This window comes from Anser anser (assembly GCF_964211835.1).
Source record: "Anser anser genome assembly, chromosome: 2".
Classification (NCBI taxonomy): Eukaryota; Metazoa; Chordata; class Aves; order Anseriformes; family Anatidae; genus Anser; species Anser anser.
Window position 1 is genome coordinate 139,012,124 of NC_139721.1, and position 19,919 is coordinate 139,032,042.

At 38.1% G+C, this 19,919-nt stretch overlaps 1 protein-coding gene across 2 annotated transcripts in view; it reads right to left on the bottom strand.

Annotated features, from left to right (window-relative positions):
* Window positions 1-19,919, bottom strand: part of CDK14 (cyclin dependent kinase 14) — a 332,201-nt gene that overhangs the window by 275,114 nt on the left and 37,168 nt on the right. The window lies entirely within an intron of this gene.

Below are 19,919 nucleotides of genomic sequence, written 5' to 3' on the forward strand. Positions count from 1 at the left end.
TACAACATCAGAGTAAGAATTCATCTAGTCAGTTTCTGAAAGCAATCAATTTTGTTGCAGGATAAGGAGTTACATAATGTGATCTTTCTTCCTGTATATCCTTCTAGTCACCAGCAGTTAACTTATTAATTGAAAAAAATAGATCTTGACCTATCCTTTACAACTCTGAAATTCACTTTTGAACTCATTTATAACTCAAGCTCCAGATGGTAAAGAGATTCACGACACAGAATCACAGAACCGTCTAGGTTGGAAGAGACCTCCAAGATCATCTAGTCCAACCTCAGCCCTAACACTAACAAGTCCTACACTAAACCATATCACTAAGGGCTACATCTAAATGTCTTTTAAAGACCTCCAGGAATGGTGACTCAACCACCTCCCTGGGCAGTCCATTCCAATGCCACACGACCCTTTCGGTAAAGAAGTTCTTCCTAACATCCAACCTAAACCTCCCCTGGCGCAACTTTAGCCCATTCCCCCTCGTCCTGTCACCAGGCACGTGGGAGAATAGACCAACCCCCACCTCTCTACAGCCTCCTTTAAGGTACCTATAGAGAGCGATGAGGTCTCCCCTGAGCCTCCTCTTCTCCAGGCTAAACAACCCCAGCTCCCTCAGCCGCTCCTCATAAGACTTGTTCTCCAGACCCCACACCAGCTTCATAGCCCTTCTCTGGACTCTCTCGAGCACCTCCATGTCCTTCTTGTAGCGAGGGGCCCAAAACTGAACACAGTACTCGAGGTGCGGCCTCACTAGAGCTGAGTACAGGGGGACAATCACCTCCTTAGACCTGCTGGCCACACTGCTTCTTATGCAAGCCAGGATGCTGTTGGCCTTCTTGGCCAACTTCTTGGACACTGTGCAATTAGAAACTATTCCTTCTCTTGAAAACCAAAACAAACAAAAATAATCTTTGAATATTTCTCAGTAGGTAGGAACTACAAAGCAGTTAAAGCAATGTTGCGGAAGTATTCCCTCTTCACTCACAAAAATTCAGCTTGTGATCTTATAGGATACTGTCTGATCCTCCCTCAGTCCTCTGTTTTACATTCTAATGGGTCTAATTACCTTCTCCTCAAATGGAAGTCATATTGCACATCTAACTAATCATTCTTGTCTTCTCCCTCTTTGTCACCTTGTGTCATTTTTGTTATATGATGGATAGTATTTAATATGGTATTTACATAAGTAAGTTTTTTGCAACAGCATAATAATGGCTTTTTTTTTCTCCTTTTCCTATTATTTTCTAAAGGTCTACTTATTTTTAGACTACTGCTGAACACTGGGTCAATATCTTCAACCTATTATTCAATGACCCTGTGATTCTTACCTGGAATAATGTAGAATTGCTTAAAGTCATTATTACACATGTACAGCTAGAGTTAAATTCTTCATATATATCAGTTTGTAAATATCATCAAGAAAGATGTCATTATCATCCAAATAGTCTACACTGCAAAATTCTTGAGCAACTTTTGTCAATTCAACTAAACAATAGTTTTGTAAAATGTGTCACTTTTTCATTCTTTTTCCATGTCTTGGTCTTCTACCTGAAGGGTTAGTTGCCATTTCTCTCTCAGTCTCAAAAATTGATGTTTTATCTGTTCTCTATGGCATATATGACAGATCTGACAAGTGTACAAGCATCATACAAATTACAATGCTTTGCAAGTCTGATGACAGCAAAGCTATAGGTTACATAGTGATGTACTATGAGATTGAAGCAGTTCCTGACCAAAAAAAAAAATGTAAATAGAAATGCTAAAGTAATACCTGATTTAGGAATATATGTTGCTTCTCATGCTCAAATATGGGAAGAAACTGTGAGAAACGTTTTGCCTTATTCCAGCTGTATTTCCGTAGAAAGCTGCACTAACAGACAACAGTTTCACTTCATCATCCATACCTTTGTTCTTCGCATATTAAATTGGCACATATTAATGTACATTTTTAAAAAAATGCTATGCAAAAGCTCTACCTGATGCAATGCTGAGTCAAGTGCTCATAAGAAATAAACACCAGTACTGCAGGTATTGCACTGATATTTATCTGTTCTTCAGTTAAACAGAAAGTATTGGGTTTGACCTATAAAGCTCTTAACTGTTTGGGTAACTAGCCCCTTGAAGACTGCTTTTCTCATCCTGTTTTATCTCAGTATTTCAGATAAGAGGGCTGCATCCACCTGGGCATTCTCACTGAAGGGCACTTCAGTCCAGAACTTGATAAAGCTTTAATGTGTGTTGAGCAGCTTATCTATTTTCCCAGGACATGTTAGGCCAGAAAGGGAAAGCATTTGAGGAGGAGTAAAGACAGAACTGCAGAAAGGACAAGAAAGACAAAAAAAAAAAAAAAAAAAAACTACCTTGTCCTCATACTGTAAAAACAATCTCTACAAAACACAATGAGTAGTAGCACAGCTACATCAGTATACATGTTCACAGAGCACCCATTCTCACACGATTTTCTACCTAAACAGTTTTTTCATCCTCAGACCACCTCTTTCAGCATCTGTGGCTGAATTTATTTTGACCATTCCAGCAGATATCTAAAGTCTGCACATATCAAGATAGTTTGCAGCAGAAGAATGATGTGGCAATGCATCTCTCCTGAAGCATGGCTTCATGGTACTAAATTTAGTTTTAGACTGATTTAGCAGAGGACTACTATGAAAAGAATTCCTACTGCACCACAGAACTACACCAAAGCCCCCTAAATCAGTCATTGTCATAACCTAAGAGGACCTATGACCATCTACATAGAGTTAGAATGATAATATACTATGCTGTATAATTTCCTAAGAGAAATCTTTTCCAGAAAGGAGCAGTGAACTCAACAAGAGATATTAAGAAACTGTGGTCATAAAGTAGGATCACTGATACTCAATTGTTCTGTTGTTCTTTTAATTAGTAAATGTTTTCTCAACCAAAACTTAAAAATAAAATTAGCATTACCCTAGCAGCCTAGTCATTAAAATAGGATTCCACTGTACTAGATACTTTATTGATAGAGAATTGAGGGGAACTTCCATGTCACAGTTAGCCACCAAATCAAATGCAAGAAGGAGAGAATCTCACCTTTCCTTGCCTTCTGTTTCAGAGAGGGCGGTGGGTTAGGAAGCAGAACAGTTGACAGGAGCTCTCTCTGAGCAGAGAGCTAAGAGAACTGATTTAGAAAAGTGTAATTATACTAACTGTTAAAAAGGAAAAAATAAGAAGGAAACTTGTAGTGAGACATGTACTTGTCATTTTAGTAGCGTGCTCTCAACTGTTATACATCTTTTCTTTCTGTAAAGCATATATTGTACAGATTGCAAACTAAAGCTAATTGTTGCAACTATTGTTTCTCTCATGCAATCCACAATCTCATATTCAAATAAAGCAGTCCATCTTCGGCCAGGTTATGCCTGCCTTATAGCGTGCCACTGAGTAAGTAATATGCCTCCCACATGATATTAGGAATTCTTTACTCAGCTTTTAAGATGTTGCACAAAGAAAAAATAATCCAGTCCACAAAAAGATGTGCATATAGATCCCCATTTATTGGATAAAACTCTGTTTACAAAACCTTTCACAGCATCAGGAATAAAAATAAATAAATAAATCAAATAAAATAAATAATAAATAAATAAATAATAATAAAAAGAAGTTTTACCATAAAAACCAATACTGCATTTAATTACAGATGTTAAGTGAAAAACTGAGGTTTAGAACAGGAGAAGCATCAAAACATTAAAAATGATGTTTCCCCTAGAGCATTTAAATGATAAACTGCAACTTAAAGTTTCACTTTGGACAGGTTTGAAATGTAAATGCTGCAGAACAACTCTTTTAAGGTACAATTCCCAATGGATTTGGATGTCTGTGGGAACATATATGCATGAGGTATTCTAGCATAACATTATGGCTGATGCCTGACACAATTTTGACAAAAATGACTGACAAAAATCCAGTAATGCTTTCAGAATTTATAATATTGAGGGCTTATGTGTCTAATAGTATATTTGTCTTTCCTCAGAAAAGGTTGTGGAAATATTTTAAGATGTAAAGAGTACTAACAGATAGAATTACTGAGGTAATAAAAATTCAGACAAGAAAAATTTCATCTAAGATTTTACAGAAGCCACCATGATATAAAGAACTAGCACAAGATCACTTTAAAATGTCTTATGGCTGCCTTTAAATTTCCTATGTCAAGCACAGATTTGACATATCCCAAATAAAAGGTTTCCGATTTGATATGTTACAATAAACATATATACCTCATATTCTACTCTTACATCTGTTTTTTTATGATCCTGGGGAGTCTCATTAACCTCAGTGCAACCAGTATGTTGAGAGATAAACACAGAAAAGACTGGGTGTTCTTTAAATGCCCATGACGGCATGAGCTACCAATTACAATACATGCACAGATGGCTAATTGGTTTTATCACAGTTTTCACAGCTCGGGGAAGGCAGACACCACCATTCTCATTTTCTCTGAAGGCCAGTGACAATAGCCCAAGAACAATTCAAGTGTCTAGCCCCCTCAGGTCCTGTTGCCCTATTTGATCAAAAAAAATGTATTTTACAGTAATTTACACACTCAACTTCCCCAATGCAATTTTAAGTAGCTCTTCAGCGTACACATTGATTTCAGCTCTTAACTTTTCATAACCATGCAGATTTTTCTTTTTTGGAAAGCTAAAATGATTGTCATATAAATGACAAATTCTAAACATTTCAGAACAAGATTATGAGATTCAAGAACAAGGTTATGAGATTCACAATTAAGTTGTCAGGAAGGGCAACACTAAAAAAGAGTAAAATAAGTGCAAGAAACAGTCTTTGCAGCTAAAGCTAGGTTTTAACAGGACAGTTTGGTTCAAATCCATTGCCTGTAATATTGCTCCTTCCTCTGAAATACCTGATAATACAGATCTCATAGAGATTCATCTATAGCTGTTGTGCTATCAGCAAGATTATATCACAGACCACAGGCTTCTATCACTAAGCTTGAACAATGACAACAGTAATAGCTTCGATCCCAAACTGGATCAGCCAAAGGTAGGGCATGCATATCAGTGAGTTCATGCCTATCTGTTGAAACAGAATGGAGATGCTGAGGACTCCATAAGAAGATCTGAATTCCCAAAAGCAACTTTTCTCCAAATACTAGAGATCACCTTCCCCCACACTCCAGAACTCTTGTCCATTCTCCCTTTATACCCATTAGCTTCCAACCTCTTACTGGCCTCCCTGAAACAGCTTCCAATACCGCTTCCACTCCTAGCCCTCCGCACAAGCCCACATACACACTTGTACTTTCCAAGCAAGGTCTTCCTAAGCCTTCCAAATTCCTTGTTCTGCATATATGAGAAGCACTGAATATACTCGGGAGAAATGCTCTCCAATTCTCCAAAGAATATTCTGCCTTGGAGAAAACTGAGGAGGTACAGTGCAGCACAAGGTAGACTTTGTCCCTTTCCATTTGGGTGTCCCTTCTCATCCTCCAGCACATGCACAGGTAAGTCAGCATAAATCCTATAAGGAGCTGCAACATACTTTGACAACACAATATCCTGAAAAGTTTCAGCTATTGTCTAACAAACCTATGATAAGTATTTATTAAATGCTTTTTCTGGATTCCAACTTTAGGAAAACCTGGATAAAATGATGAAAAGAAGAAATCCTTTTTGGAATGAAGACTTCCCAAGCTTTAAGTATTTGAGGTAGTGAGCTTATGATTGATTTCTAAACTTACCATTCATTCTTACACCTGCTTAAAACTTCCCTGAAAACTGACATACAGTGGCTCCAGGCTGCATTTCTGTTCCTTTATGAATGTGGAGAGGAAGCACATCGAATTATTTGGATTTTTATTCAGCATAACAAAGGATACCTTCTACCACATCCTTCAAATTTTCTGCTTCAAACAGGCATTGAAACTAAAATGGTTCACACGCTGATTTTTGATAGGCCAACTTGCTGACCGTACAGTTACAATCAACAACAACAAAGCAGCCAATAACCGGAGGTCAAGCAATTCAAATCTGTCATTGAAAAGAAAAGTGTAGCTTAATAACGCTGGCTCACTGAGGACTGTTTAATATGAAGATTACCAGCAAAAGCTGTCAGTAGTGTTTACAGAGACCTGAAATAAATTCTTGCTCCATACCTGAACAGTTAGACTATCATTACCTTGTTCTTCCATGCTAGTAGCAGGTGACTATCAAAAGCAAATGAAGCAGCTTTTGCAGCCACGTAATTCCAAGGATTATGCAAGGCCATTTCCCAAGCCATTTCAAGGCAAGTAACGAAGTTGCAGTGGTTCTTTCACAAGCATGCAGTGGGAGCAGACAAGGTTATTAGGTGAGAGCATGTACAGGTCAGAAAGACAACACAGGTTTCAAAGGTAGTGCGCTGTTTGATCTGATCCCGCATTTCAAGGATTTGCTTGCACTAAAATTAATCCTTCAATCTCTATTCTTATTCTGTCAAATATATTCCCCTAATGATCAACTTTTGAGAATACAGGCAGCAAGATACCACTGAATATTAAATTGTGTAATATGCCTCCATTGTGTAAACTGTAGGAAATAACATGCGTCAAGGGCATCCCTGGGGTCATTTGCCAGAAATATTAATTTACATTTTTTAATTGCTGCTTTTCATTCCAAACCCAGGTAATATAAACAACATTAAGCATGCCCTTATCAAGCCGCTGTTCTTTAACCAAAAATCTCGAGTAAAAGTAAAAATATGAGAGTTGTGACCCCATTTCTATACAATGCGCTGTGAAGAAAAAAAACAACAACAAAAAACTCTAGCAGCATGTTTTTAAGCATATATGTAAGAAAATAAAGCCACTAAATAAAATCCCACTCTGTTATGTAAGCATAGAGTTAAGAAACCCACAAACCTGACTCTTCTGCTAGCAAGGGCCAACGCACAAATGAAGATATGCTTGTCAGAACCATGAATACACATACAGAGTGAAAAAAATAAATAAAAACAATATTTAAATCTGAAGTGCTAGAAGCGTTCCCTGATTCACACATTGCATAAAACTGGCACACTTCAATGCATGTATATCCTTTCTGAACAAACCAGGATATTAACATAAGCATGGCATAAGTCCAGCTAACATATTAATATGAAAATATTATGACTACGTCCCTTGTTCATAAAGTAAAGAATTAAAAGGGCATTCCTCTCATTTATGCTACCATCACAATTAGTGACAAGGTGAATGATGCACAGCTGCTTGTCAATTTGCCCTGCAAAAAGTGGCTTTATCATAATAAAATATCAAAAGAACAGAACTAGGTAAGCTGTTTTCTAGCAAAGACAGATTTTCCTTAGACTGTTGCATAAAAGGTCTTTATTTGTAAAATCAGAAATGAAGTGCTCTTTCACAAGAAGATGCCAAACTTCAGTCCTAGCAGAGGTTCATTTCACTGTTTTTGACCAAAAGGCTAAAAAAACTATACCAATCCAAAAACTACATTACAGAGAATAAAACTCCCTTGTGTTATGGGGCCAAAGGGAAGCAACGTTGAATAACTTTTGTCTGACTTCATCTTCGTACTTCCAAGGCCATTCTCCCGCCCTCATGCTATAACATCTGAATATCTTCAAGCTGTACTAAGAAATGTATTTTGATATCCAGAGAATGATAATAACTTCCTTGTCCCTCAGATGGAAAATTAAGGCTCAGATGCTTAATAACTTGCCAAAAGCATCAGAGCACTTTCCCTGCCAGAGGAACAAAAACAACATTTCTGTGCAGGTTGGTTCTGTGGTTAAAAGCACTAAGAAATCTGACATAGTCATTTAGCCCTGGCCTTTTATACCATTTTTATTCTGCTGTCAGGTTAGTAAACTCCAATGAAAACAATTCCTTCAATGTCACTTTAATGACTTCCACTCAGTAGAACATCCTTAGGGTTTTAAAGTGTGCTATTAAATACCTTGGCTTAACTTTAGCACCAACAATTATTATTAAAGCAGTGTATTAAAATTAGATGTAAAGCATTACGCACAATCCTATAAACATGTCATCTTTACTCTCTGCATTCACCTCTTCCTTCCAAAACCATCATCTTTCATTCACTGTAATCTTTTAAAATGTCTCTATCATAACGTTTCCTTTAAAAAAGAAATTGTTTCTTAGTAAGTGCAGAACTGCAACTGATTGAAAAGCAGCCATGACTACAGAGCACTTACAATACTTTAAAAGCCCTAGAATTCACTTGTACCACAACTACAGAACACACTTCAGAGAAAATGTACTGTAATTTACTCGCCTTAATGTGAAAAGTAATCACATTATGGAAATGCTTGGTCATTTTACCATAGGTAGCACAGGGTCAGTATTGCCTCATCGTCATCATCTCTTGACTTTGATTTTTAAAATACATTTTATACAAGTGGATTTTTTAATTTGTTCTCAACCAGAACATTTTGCACTTATGTTTTTGAACAAAAATACAGACGTCAGCATCTCATATTTAACTCAGGCTACCAGCTTTGTTGGATCACCACCCATACGCATGCATGACTGCACCTACCTACGTGTGACGACAAAAAGGTGTGCTTTCAAACCACCATGCACCCAGACACCCCTGAGGGATCACAACTGTGGTTCTCTGCTACCTCCCACTACACGCCACGCAGGCTTGCTGACCTAGCTATGGATTGCTCAAATCGATTTGAGCACATTTTGCACTAACATGGAATTACCTAAATAGTTCTGAAGCAGTTTTTGGGTTGTCAGTACCTACCTAGCATGGCCTATTACACTTGAACATAGCAAACCTACACCAAATAATAATTCAGATTAAAATTATTTCACCTTATTTCCTACTGTCATGCTTATTTCACGTTAACAATAGTATGAAGAAACAGCTTCTTTCTGTCTGCTCTCAGAGCAACTAGTACTGCTCTTCCCTCAACATTTTCTATATAACAACATTGCTTGGATTTATGTCACCAAAAATTTAGCTTAACTTTGATGAGCAGCAACAGCAAATAAAAGGCCCCACAAAAATGTGATGAGAAATATAAATAATGTCTTCACAGTTACTGATGACAGCCAGAAAAGACCAGTAATATATTGCATTGAGCACTGAAGAATTAGCATTAGTGGATCAGCATTAATAGGGGCAAGAGATTTGCAAGGTGTAATGAGGTTTCAGAAGACAAATAGGAAAGTCATTGCTCATGACTCCAGGGTTTCTTTCACCTCCCTCATAATTATAAAAGTCATGACTCTACTTATCATTACATTTTATACAACCTGTACAGGAGACTTGGTTCTTAGGTGCTTTTTAAATTATTATTGTTTTGATTCATGTCAGGTTTTTTATTTTTACACAAACACAGACCAGACACAGTTACATAAGAACCAAAAAGGTCGTCACTGGAAAACATTTTGCAACAAGTATGTGGCTTTGTTAAGAAATGACAGCACTAAATGAAAATAACTAAAACTGTTTTCTGTGCACTATAAAAATGAATATTCCCAGAATTAAAATACCTGTTCACAGAGAAATCAGCTTGTAGCTTCTAAGATGAGCTCTGACTCTCAACTACATCTTTACCTATAGCACATTTTCAGATACAAGATCTAACCCCACCTATCTGCATGCTTGGATCTTTCATGGGCAGCTAATGGCAGGTGGTTGGGTTTGTTTGCCTTCAGGAATAAAAACCACTGACAAATATAAAAGTTTCTCCTACTTGCAACTCTCCATTGCAAATTAAGTACCATCATCCATTTTATTCAAGGTAAAAATTATTTTAGATCTTGTTATAAGTTTGTACTAAATTATTTTGCTTTAAATTGTTAAATAAGTTGGTAATCATTAGAAGATGCTTTCAACCAGAATTTTTACATTAAATTTGAAATTTCTTCCAAGCAAGAAATACACAACACAACTATAAGCTTCAGAAATGACTTAACATGTGTATTGAAATACTCCATTTAGTTTTTAAGAGTTAAGAAACATGTAGCTGAGGTCTAGTAAACTGAAAGTAAGAATTATTTCCACAAAACTTATCTCAAGCAGCAGTTTAAAGGAAATAGGAACTAAAATATCATGATTTTAAAATTGCATAAATAAAACTGTTTTAAAGGCAGTTAAGTAGACAACAAAAACAAGTTTTAACTTCAAATGAGTATACTCTTATCTGCAGCTACCATAAAATAAGGTTTCTCATTGCTATTTTTTCATGGCTGAAGAACCAGTATGTATCATCATTTCAGGTTCGTTCTGAAGATGAGAAGAAAGCATCCCGATTTTCAGCTTCCAACTAGTTTCTGGTTTGTGAATAAAGCAGTTATTGAATTAAGAAAGCATCTGTTGAAAATTTTACCTGCAGAAATAACTGCTCTTCAGCTTGATAGGTATTTTCTGTATGTTCTTATGCAACTAGCACAAACTTCAGCAGAACGATATTTCTTCCCACCACCCAGTTAAATTTTATTTTTTTTTCTAGTTGAAACCTATTTTAAACCACAGTGCTTCACAGGTTGTCATAACATGTTAGAAAAAATAATAATAAAAAAAAAAAGTAAAGGTTTTTTGGTTGGTTGGTTGGTTGGTGTTTTGCTCACTTGTCTTTAAAATGTTTTTCCCACCACCAAACCCATTTGTATACTGCTCAAGTTCATGGTAGTTGAACTTGAAAACTCAAAAAATACTTGAAATTACTTTTCAATGATGTTTAATCATCACTAGCTCCCCCCACCTCCACCAAACATGCAGAGGAAATTTGCTTCCACCCCAATGATCTCAACTGCAGTCACAAATGAGCTACATGCCTAATGAGTCTATGTGTAGTATCAGAGATTGAGGTTAAAACATGAGCTCCGTTTTTCATAACCAGCTAATAATGGAGGTACAGAAATACTTCCCCTAATCACTTCAGCTGGACAAATGTTTGTGTTCCTATCTGCCTCGGCAGCCCCTCTGTCACTCCTCGGCGCTGCCAACTGCTCTCCTGCAGCTCTCCAGCTGCTTTCCAGTTGCACAGCTGGCACAGCTGAAACCCTCTGCTTACATTTCACCCACTCAAACGGCTGGCATCCCAGCGGATTAAGCTGTTCCTGTGCACAGAGCAGATACCAATTTTACAAAGACCTGACACTTCCTTACCTTCCAAATCACTGATTCAAGTAGCTAATCCAGCCTCTTGCTCAGCAACGCATTATATAGACCTGCAATTTGACACAGTGTGCCATAGGAAAACCAGAACAAACTGGGAACATTTCTTCACTTATATGGACTAATATGTGACAGGAATATCCTGCATTACTGTATGCTACACAGAGTCAAGCATGCAGGGAAAGGGATAGCAGTGAAGCCAAAAAAAAAAAAAAACAACAAACAAACAGGATATATTTTAAAGGGTTGAAGCAATTTTAGCAGTTGTTTACTGAGAGAAAGCTCAAGGGAAAAGGAGCACAAGCAGGGAGAAGGTAAAATGACGAAATTACAGAAAGAATGGAAGAAAACACTTTTGGCAAGGATAACACAAATAGGCGGATGGAAGCAGGTCTGGAGACCTCTGACGCGAAGAGTTTGGAGTTAATATGAGGCAGGGATAAAAAGGCTTTATCTTAAAACAAACTAAGTGCCAATCTGCTCATTTCATTTGGGGAAAGTACTGCAGTATTAGATCAGAGAAATCGGAGCTCAGCACCATCCGTACAAATCAGCAGGACTTAAGGTTTCAAAATGGGCCGACACACATAGGTGACCATAGCGATCAACACACAAGAGCCAGCCTGGGTATAAGAAAAATATGTTTTTACCAACATATAGCCTTTAAAATAAATACACCTTTTGCTAAATAAATTTTAGTACACAAAACACTGCCTGCAAATCTACGTATTTGACTGATTTTGGCTGATTAAATGTTTTTTACTGAAAATGGAGAATATTATAATTTTAAAATGCCTCCAATTTTCTCCACAAACATTTCCTGAAACGAAGCTTTTGTAGGACATCATATTTTGAAACAACTTCATTTTCACATCAACTCCACTGTAGGCAGTATTTTAGGACAGTTGTCCAACAAAAAGCTCAGAAAATTACCTAATTACCAATTGCACGTACATACTACAACACTTACCCCAGCACAAATCATTACCAGTGAACACTCTATACTATTTCTCTTGCTCTTTGAGTAAGCACAGGACAGTGTGTTGCCGACTGAATTTACTAATTGAATGTCTGTCTGTAAGACCCTACTACACATGCTATGGGTATCAGTGTTCATATCTGCATTGTATATTATTGCATCTCTTGTTTTTCAATCCAGTAACACTTGGTAGACTTAAGGACACAGTATGCGTGCACACCCCAAAATAAGGTTACATATTTACCAGCGTGTGCATAGAAGTATGATTTATGGCTAAATAACTGCTGCTCAGAGTAGTGACAACACCATCACTGGCGTCCTACAACATCGCTTTATGAGCTAATAAAGCTGGACTGGCACAGCGTATTTACAGCCATTTATAATAGTTAGGCACACGAGCCATTTGAGGTTTGATTTTTTCTTTCATTCCACACGTGCACACATAGCAGCAGAGCCAAAAGGCTGCCATGAGCTCCAGGCACCCGAGGGCAGGTCAGTTGGTCTGTGCTCGGGCAGCCCTGGCCTCACGGCACCACCGCTAACCAGGCCGAGCACCAGATCCAGTGCCATGTCCATGTCGGATGGGCCACAGGCAAACAGAGGCAGAGGTGCCCTTTCCCAAGCCCAGCAAGATGTTAACGGCTTTGTGCAATGATAAATCCATCTGCCTTGCATATTCCTCACCTAAAACACCAAGGTTTGGTTTTAGCACAATAATCAGAGAGCCTTTTCCAGGATACCTGAAGGCTGCTGCTTGTGTTAGTCAAAATAGAGATTAAGATCTCTACAATATTTGCTCAGGCATTCCAGGATCCAGCCAAGAGTCTACTAAAAGCAAAAAGGTCAGCTAAATGAGTGTTCAGCTAAATGAGCAATGCTTGGAGTTAGGAAAACAGCTGGGCAGACGTAGATGCTATCTAGAGAACTCTTTCAGGCAAATAAAACACTAAAAGCTCTCATTCATGCTTCGCAATAAGCTCTGTCAAAACACCAGCTACCAGTACTCAAAATCCAGGTGATGTTAGCCAGAGATCAGACATCAATGAAAAAACAGCACACAGTTATTTCAAAGTGTATAAGCATCTTTGATATTGGTATTTATGTAACAATACCTCTAAAAAAACAGAAAGTTACCACTTTTTTTTTTTCCAGAATCTCCGCCAACCTCCTCACTAAGGAATAAAACAGAAATGCTGTCAAACACCAAACTTTGCAAACCGCCTTGGCACTGTGATCCTGCGCTAGCACTTGGCATCCTCATCTCAACAAGTCACGGCAACCAGAGAGCCTCTGACAAACTCCGGCTACAGGAGGAAGGCTGAGGTGTGCCGAACAGCAGTTTCTGAAGAATAATTTCCAGATAATGTAGTAGTCAGATGCGTAAGCTGACCACCAACCATACTGAAAACTTGGAAACACCTTCCCTGTATATGAAATCACACATATTAACCATACACTTTATTTTCTATAGGGAATAGAGTATCAGAGGGGAAAAGAACACACACACACACATGAAAGAAAGAAATGAAAAATATTTTAAATTCTCAAGAGCAAAAGGACATTTTTTTTATCTTTCAAGTATTTTCAGACAGCCTGGAAGTAAGAATTTAGGTTTCCAAAGTAAGCAATGCTGCAATCTTCCTGAACTAGACTTTGGGAGACATTGTAATCTCTTAGGAATGAAAATTGCAAAAGGTACCTGATGACTAGAGAATAGCAAATGTGCCCACCTTCAAAAAAAAAAAAAAAGAAGATCAAAAGGACAATCATGGAACTCCAGACTGGTCACCCTCACTAAGGTCCTTAGGAAATATGTGTCCTCTTTTGGAGCACGTTGCCAGGCACGTGAAAGTGGTAGTGACTGAGGACAGTCTACAGGGATCTAGCAAGGGTAGATCTTGCCTGACCAGCTGAATTGCCTTCTCTGATTTCCAGACAATGTGAAAGCGGTGAACATCACTAGCTTTAGCAAGGCTTTTGACAGTCTCTCACAGCATTGCCGGTTTGAAGTTAGGATGTTACACTCTGGCTGGTTAGGTTAGGTTGTACTATGCCTAGAGGCTGGTAAGAAATGAAGTACTGCAAGGCTCCCCCCTACGACATGTCTTGTTTAACATCTTTACCAGCTACCTGGAAGTGGAAGAGGAGGTGATGGAGCGCATTCTCATTGAGCTTGCAGTTGATTGAGGGTGGTTGTGCAAAGAGAAATAGTAGATAGGCTGGGACTGCCATCCAGAAAGACCCAGACAGGCTGGAGAAGTGACCTGATGGAAACTGCATGCAATCCACAAAGGCACTATTTCTTAGTCATGTGAATTAATACATTTGTTTTGCTTAGAAAAAAATCACAAAGGAATTCAAGTAAACCCCGTTAAGTAAAACTGTGGTTTACAACTTATTCTTGAATTTGCAAAATGTTCTGATATCTACAGACAGAAGTACTTGAGAGTGTTGGTATCTTTCCTACATAATCAACAGAAACTGGCCAGTTCCCAAACAGCCTCGCAGCAGAGGCCAGTCAGGGTAAATGAATGTGGGAGAAAGGGAAGGTCACTTCCTACACGAGGAACCACTGATTCAGAGGTTCTCAGCATTCAGCATTTCAAAAGAAGGACTGTGATATTTGCCTGTTCAAGCTGGTGAAATATCTTCTAAAAGTGCCACCTTCCATTTTGGGAGAAAACCTCACAGATTTTATTCTTCCCACCTTCATGAACTGCATGTTAAACTATTGGCAGGCTCAGGAAAAAGCTTTAATTTTACAGCGTACAAATTACCCAGCTAATACACTTAATAGAAGAGAAAGAAACATATTACTCTTGGCCTATGATGTTAATGCTAGGCAACCTTCATTGCCAGAATAGGGTGATGCTTCACTAAAATTTTCCCCAAGGAAAAATCAAGGTGCTGTCGTTTCAGTTTTTTATGTAGCAACTCGGCAGCTGAACATTTGCATTAATTGAGTATGATACTGGTGATGATTCTCTTCTGCAGTTGTTGGACATGCTCCGTTTCTCCTCCAGATGGTCTTCTCCCAAGTCTACAGAATTGGCTGGGAAGCTGATGTCCTTTTATAAATTGACAGCTATCCTAACAGTAATCGTGATTTCCTGAAATATTCAGAATATACAATAAAATACTAGAGTTGAGTTGTTTCCATTTGTGGGGTTGTTTTGTTTTGGTTTTATTTTTATTTTTTAATTACATCCACATAATTAGGCTAGTGAAATTACCACTGATTTGAGTAAAAAGAAAAAAAAAACATAGGAATCATAACCCAGGTCTTTATCCAGGAACACCATGTTCAGGTGTCATGCCTTTTGGGGAGTGAGGACTGAAATTTCACACTATCTAAATATTCTGAGCATCACTGTACTCCAGATGGAGGGAATCAAATCCCAGCACCACAGCAGTAGCAGACATCCATCCACTGGAGTAAATCACACTCTGCAACAGGGAAGGTCAACAATCTGTTAAGAGTTAACATTAACTCAATAATTACCACTGCGAAACCTGAACAGAATCAAAGATAAGATTCCAGAAATTTCAAGAGCTCATCAGCATTTAGCTTTCTTTCTTTCTCTGTGAAGTCTGAATATCTTGGCAGTAAGGATTTTTGTTTTGTTTTGTTTTTCTTGCCCTCACCTATGTAAATTTAGAAACAACAGTTGACTTAAAAGCAATACCTGATCCCACTGAGAGTTATGTTTTCACTCCTGGTCAAAATACAGAATTAGTTTTATAAACATTGTGTAATTGACCTGTGAGGTTCAATAACTCAGAACATATTGAGCAGAGAGCTTAGCAATATTCAAGAAGGGATTGAACATAATGATTAATAGCCTCTGTAACTAGACTAAAAATTGCAAGAGCCTCAATCGTCATGCTCCAGGGCACAGACTTATAACCAGCTGAGATCAGGAATAAATTTCTCCCCAGTACATTACTGTGAAGTTAGGTGCATTGGGAATACTTTACAGCTGGGAGACTTGCAGGGCCTTCAGTTTTTTCTGTTTCTTGAAAAGCATCCACATTGGTCCTTAAACGTCTTAGAATGTAGGACTAAACAGACATTCCCATGGAAGAGCTGCCTAAATTGAAACTATTTCTGTAAACTGTTCATCTTAGATTTTAAACTGTTTTAAAATGGTGAATATTCTACAATATGTTTAGAAAACTGCAGAACTTCACTACTTACTCTTCCTTGGTGATTGGGCGTGAGGGAGAAACACATACCACAGCCAACCTCAACTGACGTCCCCGTGTTCACCCCTCCCAAATAGACAAAAAAGCAAATCAATTCCAGTCAAATTCTTTTTTTAATGAAAATTGGTTGCAGAAGGTTTTTCTAAATTGCTCTATTTTTATGAAAAAGAAACTGACTTTTCAGCAAGAAAAAAGGATCACTAAAGAACATTAAAGCCTTTCTAATCCTCATGCCAAAATTATTTCTATTTAGACAGAACAACATTATGCTCCTTTTGCTCTACTTCCCCACCAATTTCTCCATGGGCTGGATTTCACATACAGATTACGTTTTTGGTCACAGACCACAACCTGTACCTGGCATTCCCAAGTATTTTTCCATCGCAGTGCATCATGTAGGAGGTAGCTTTGGCAGCCTGGGAAGGAGACGCCCAGGGAGCCAAAGATCCAATCCCCCCATGCAGCAATCCTTTGTTAACTTGGGGTTAATGCTGCACTGCTACTTCTAGGGTTGTTTAGTCTGGAGAAGAGGAGGCTCAAGGGAGACCTTATTGCTCTCTACAGCTACCTGAAAGGAAGCTGTGGGAAGCTGGGGGTCAGCCTCTTCTCAAAGATAACTAGTGATAGGACTAGAGGGAATGGCCTCAAGTTGCACTAGGGGAGGTTCAGGTTGGAAACGGGGAGACATTTCTGCTCAGAAAGAGCAGTCAGGCGTTGGGACGGGTTGCCCAGGGAGGTGGTGGAATCACCGTCCCTGGGGGTGTTCAAGGAAATGTTGGACGTGGTGCCTGGGGACATGGTTTAGTGTGTAATATTGTTGGTAAGGGGACAGTTGTACCAGATGATCTTGGAGGTCTTTTCCACCCTTAATGGTTCTATGATTCCAAAGCCAGTACTCTGTAAAAAGCTTGGTTTTCACTCAGATTGTCTAGAGAGGGAAGAATTCTCTCTATTTGTAGCATTTACATCAGCCTTTATGATTCTATCCATCTTCAAATGTTTAAACATTTATTACTATTTTTAAGCATTATCCTTCCATAGCCATCCCAATCCAGTCAAATTTGCCAGAGTTATCCGTAGGTTTTGCAGTCTCACCAACATTTCATCATTTACTACTGTTTTTTCACTGCTTACCAAAGTATTTCAGGCACTAAAGGATGCTGAGATAGAAGATATGAGCTCTAGCCATTTCACTACCAGCTCTGACTTTCAGGGCAACCTGTACAATGAATGCATTCTGCTGCTGAACTAAGCATAAATAATTGGGGTTTGGGTTTCTTGATTTTATGATTTCTGTGAAAGTCATCCTCTCACATCAGAAATATTCCCCTATTCTGCAATAAATAAAAAACATATACAAAACACATTAGCCACATGAAAATCATGAGGTGGAACCTTGAACTAAATGAATCACAAGAGGCAGCTAGGCAGAAAGAGCTTCCATTGTCATCATCACCTGGAAAGAAAAAAAAAAACAAAAACAAAAAAAATGCCATCATATAACAAACTTAAGAAACTATAGCAATAAGGAAGAAACAACAAAAGCAAAGTAAGAATGTTGGGTTTTTTTCTTCCCCTAGAGTCAGACTGGGGCAAGATATCCATTCCTCTCAGTGGGGAAATCTGGACAGGAATCTTCCTGATGAAAGACAAAAACGTACTAAAGCAAAAAGACATTTTTTATACTCCATTATAATGGAGAAGCTGAAAAGCCTGAAGCCTACTATATCGCTTTTAGAACTATAAAGGGAGAATAAAGCAGAGTTATTGAATTCCTATGCACATACAGAACAGGGGAGCCAAAACACAGGAAAAATGACAGGAATCAAATCGGCATCTGCTACTGCACAGCTGAGTGCTGGAGGGAAAGGAGGAAAGTTGCCAGAAGTTGACGGACAAGCATGTAATAATTGGACTTTCGATTCCACTGCAATAATAGAGTCATGAAGTCTCATGTTGCCAGGTACGCTCTCCTTTAGACAGGTGAGGAAATGAAGGTATGGAATGTGTATTTTTTCCAGGTCACCCTTTATGCCTGTAACACATTGGCTTGACAACCAGACCACAAAGCTCACTGGATAAATGTGGTAAAAAATAGTCTTGAGAGGTAAACTGCAGCTGCTCTGACAAGAAAGAGAACAGTTTCAGCAACAGCCTCGCGGTGCCTCAGTGCACTTTATACACGTCTCTACAACCACTGTTGGCACCAAAAGGCACAAAATCAGGTGAACAGCTCGTCATCCCTCTCTCCTCTATGAAAATTTCAGTCCAAACTCATATTTTCCATTCCCTTGATGATGTTATGGGCATCATTAAGCTTTTGGGGGTAGGCAAGGAAGGGGGAAGAGTAACCTGATTCAGAAAAGTCTAGCTCAGTTTGGATGCAAATATAGAATAATATAGAATATAAGAAAAATATAGAATAAAGAATAAAAAAAATAAAATATAGAATATAGAAAAATATAGAATAAGAGACTTTTTAAAGCAGCAGTCACAAAACTTAGAAGAAACACCAAAAAGTTAAGAGAAAAATGTTTGTTTCCCCTCTTCATTTGTTATATTTTAAAATTTTAAGGAGAATATGATAAAAGGAATGACAAAAGTTTAGTTCCTTTTTTTTTTTGTTCTAACTGAAAAGATGATTCAATGAGTTTTCATTATATATTCATTTATCTTTATGAGGGAATTTCTCCCAAGAGACCAAGACAAGCTTCTCAAAGCTGTTCTAGTATAATACAGAATGAATAAATTAACAAATTAACTTCAACAGTTTTCAAGGCAGATCCACATTCTGCCCACAGATATTCATGTTCAGTTCTCAGCAACATCAGCAGGCGTTGCCCACACATGACAATCATTAGCCTCTACAAACCTGAGAAATACCTGACACCCAGCTCACAGGGAACAACAACCAACACATCAACTGCATGCACACACACCTGACAGCACACAAGCGAGTACTCACAGGCACCACTAGTAAAAAAGACCAAAGTATTACTCTCACTGTGAGAATGATGAAAAAATAAATCAGTATAATATAGGTAATTCTGGAAGGTCAAAATCACTACTTGAAGCAGAGTTGCCAACCGGAGGAATATGGAGCTAACAGGACTATATTCATTTTAAATATAAAATTAGAACAAGGTTATCTTTTCAAGTGTCTAGAAAAAGGCATGAAATCCCAGTGGGTCCCACTCCCTATTCTGGCCCAAGATAATTACTAAGAAGAAGCTGGAATGTTTTATCTGGAATTTCTTCTGAACAGCATGACTGCCCACAAGAATTTTGTTCCTACTATGGTTCTGAGGATACAATATCATAACTTCTTAAAAAAAACTGCTTAGCAGTTAACAGTTAGCATACAGAGCTTTGCTGATCATATACAAACACATTAATCTCATATGTGATGTAAAATTTATGTATAGATAGACATTGCACAGCATCCAGGTAATCAAACTACATTTAGAATTAATTCTTAGTGCTGAATATTTTATTGCCACATCATTGCCTGGAGTCAGACTCAACAATTTTTGTGGGTCCCCTCCAACTCAGGATATTCTATGAGTCTACAAAAACCACCAAAA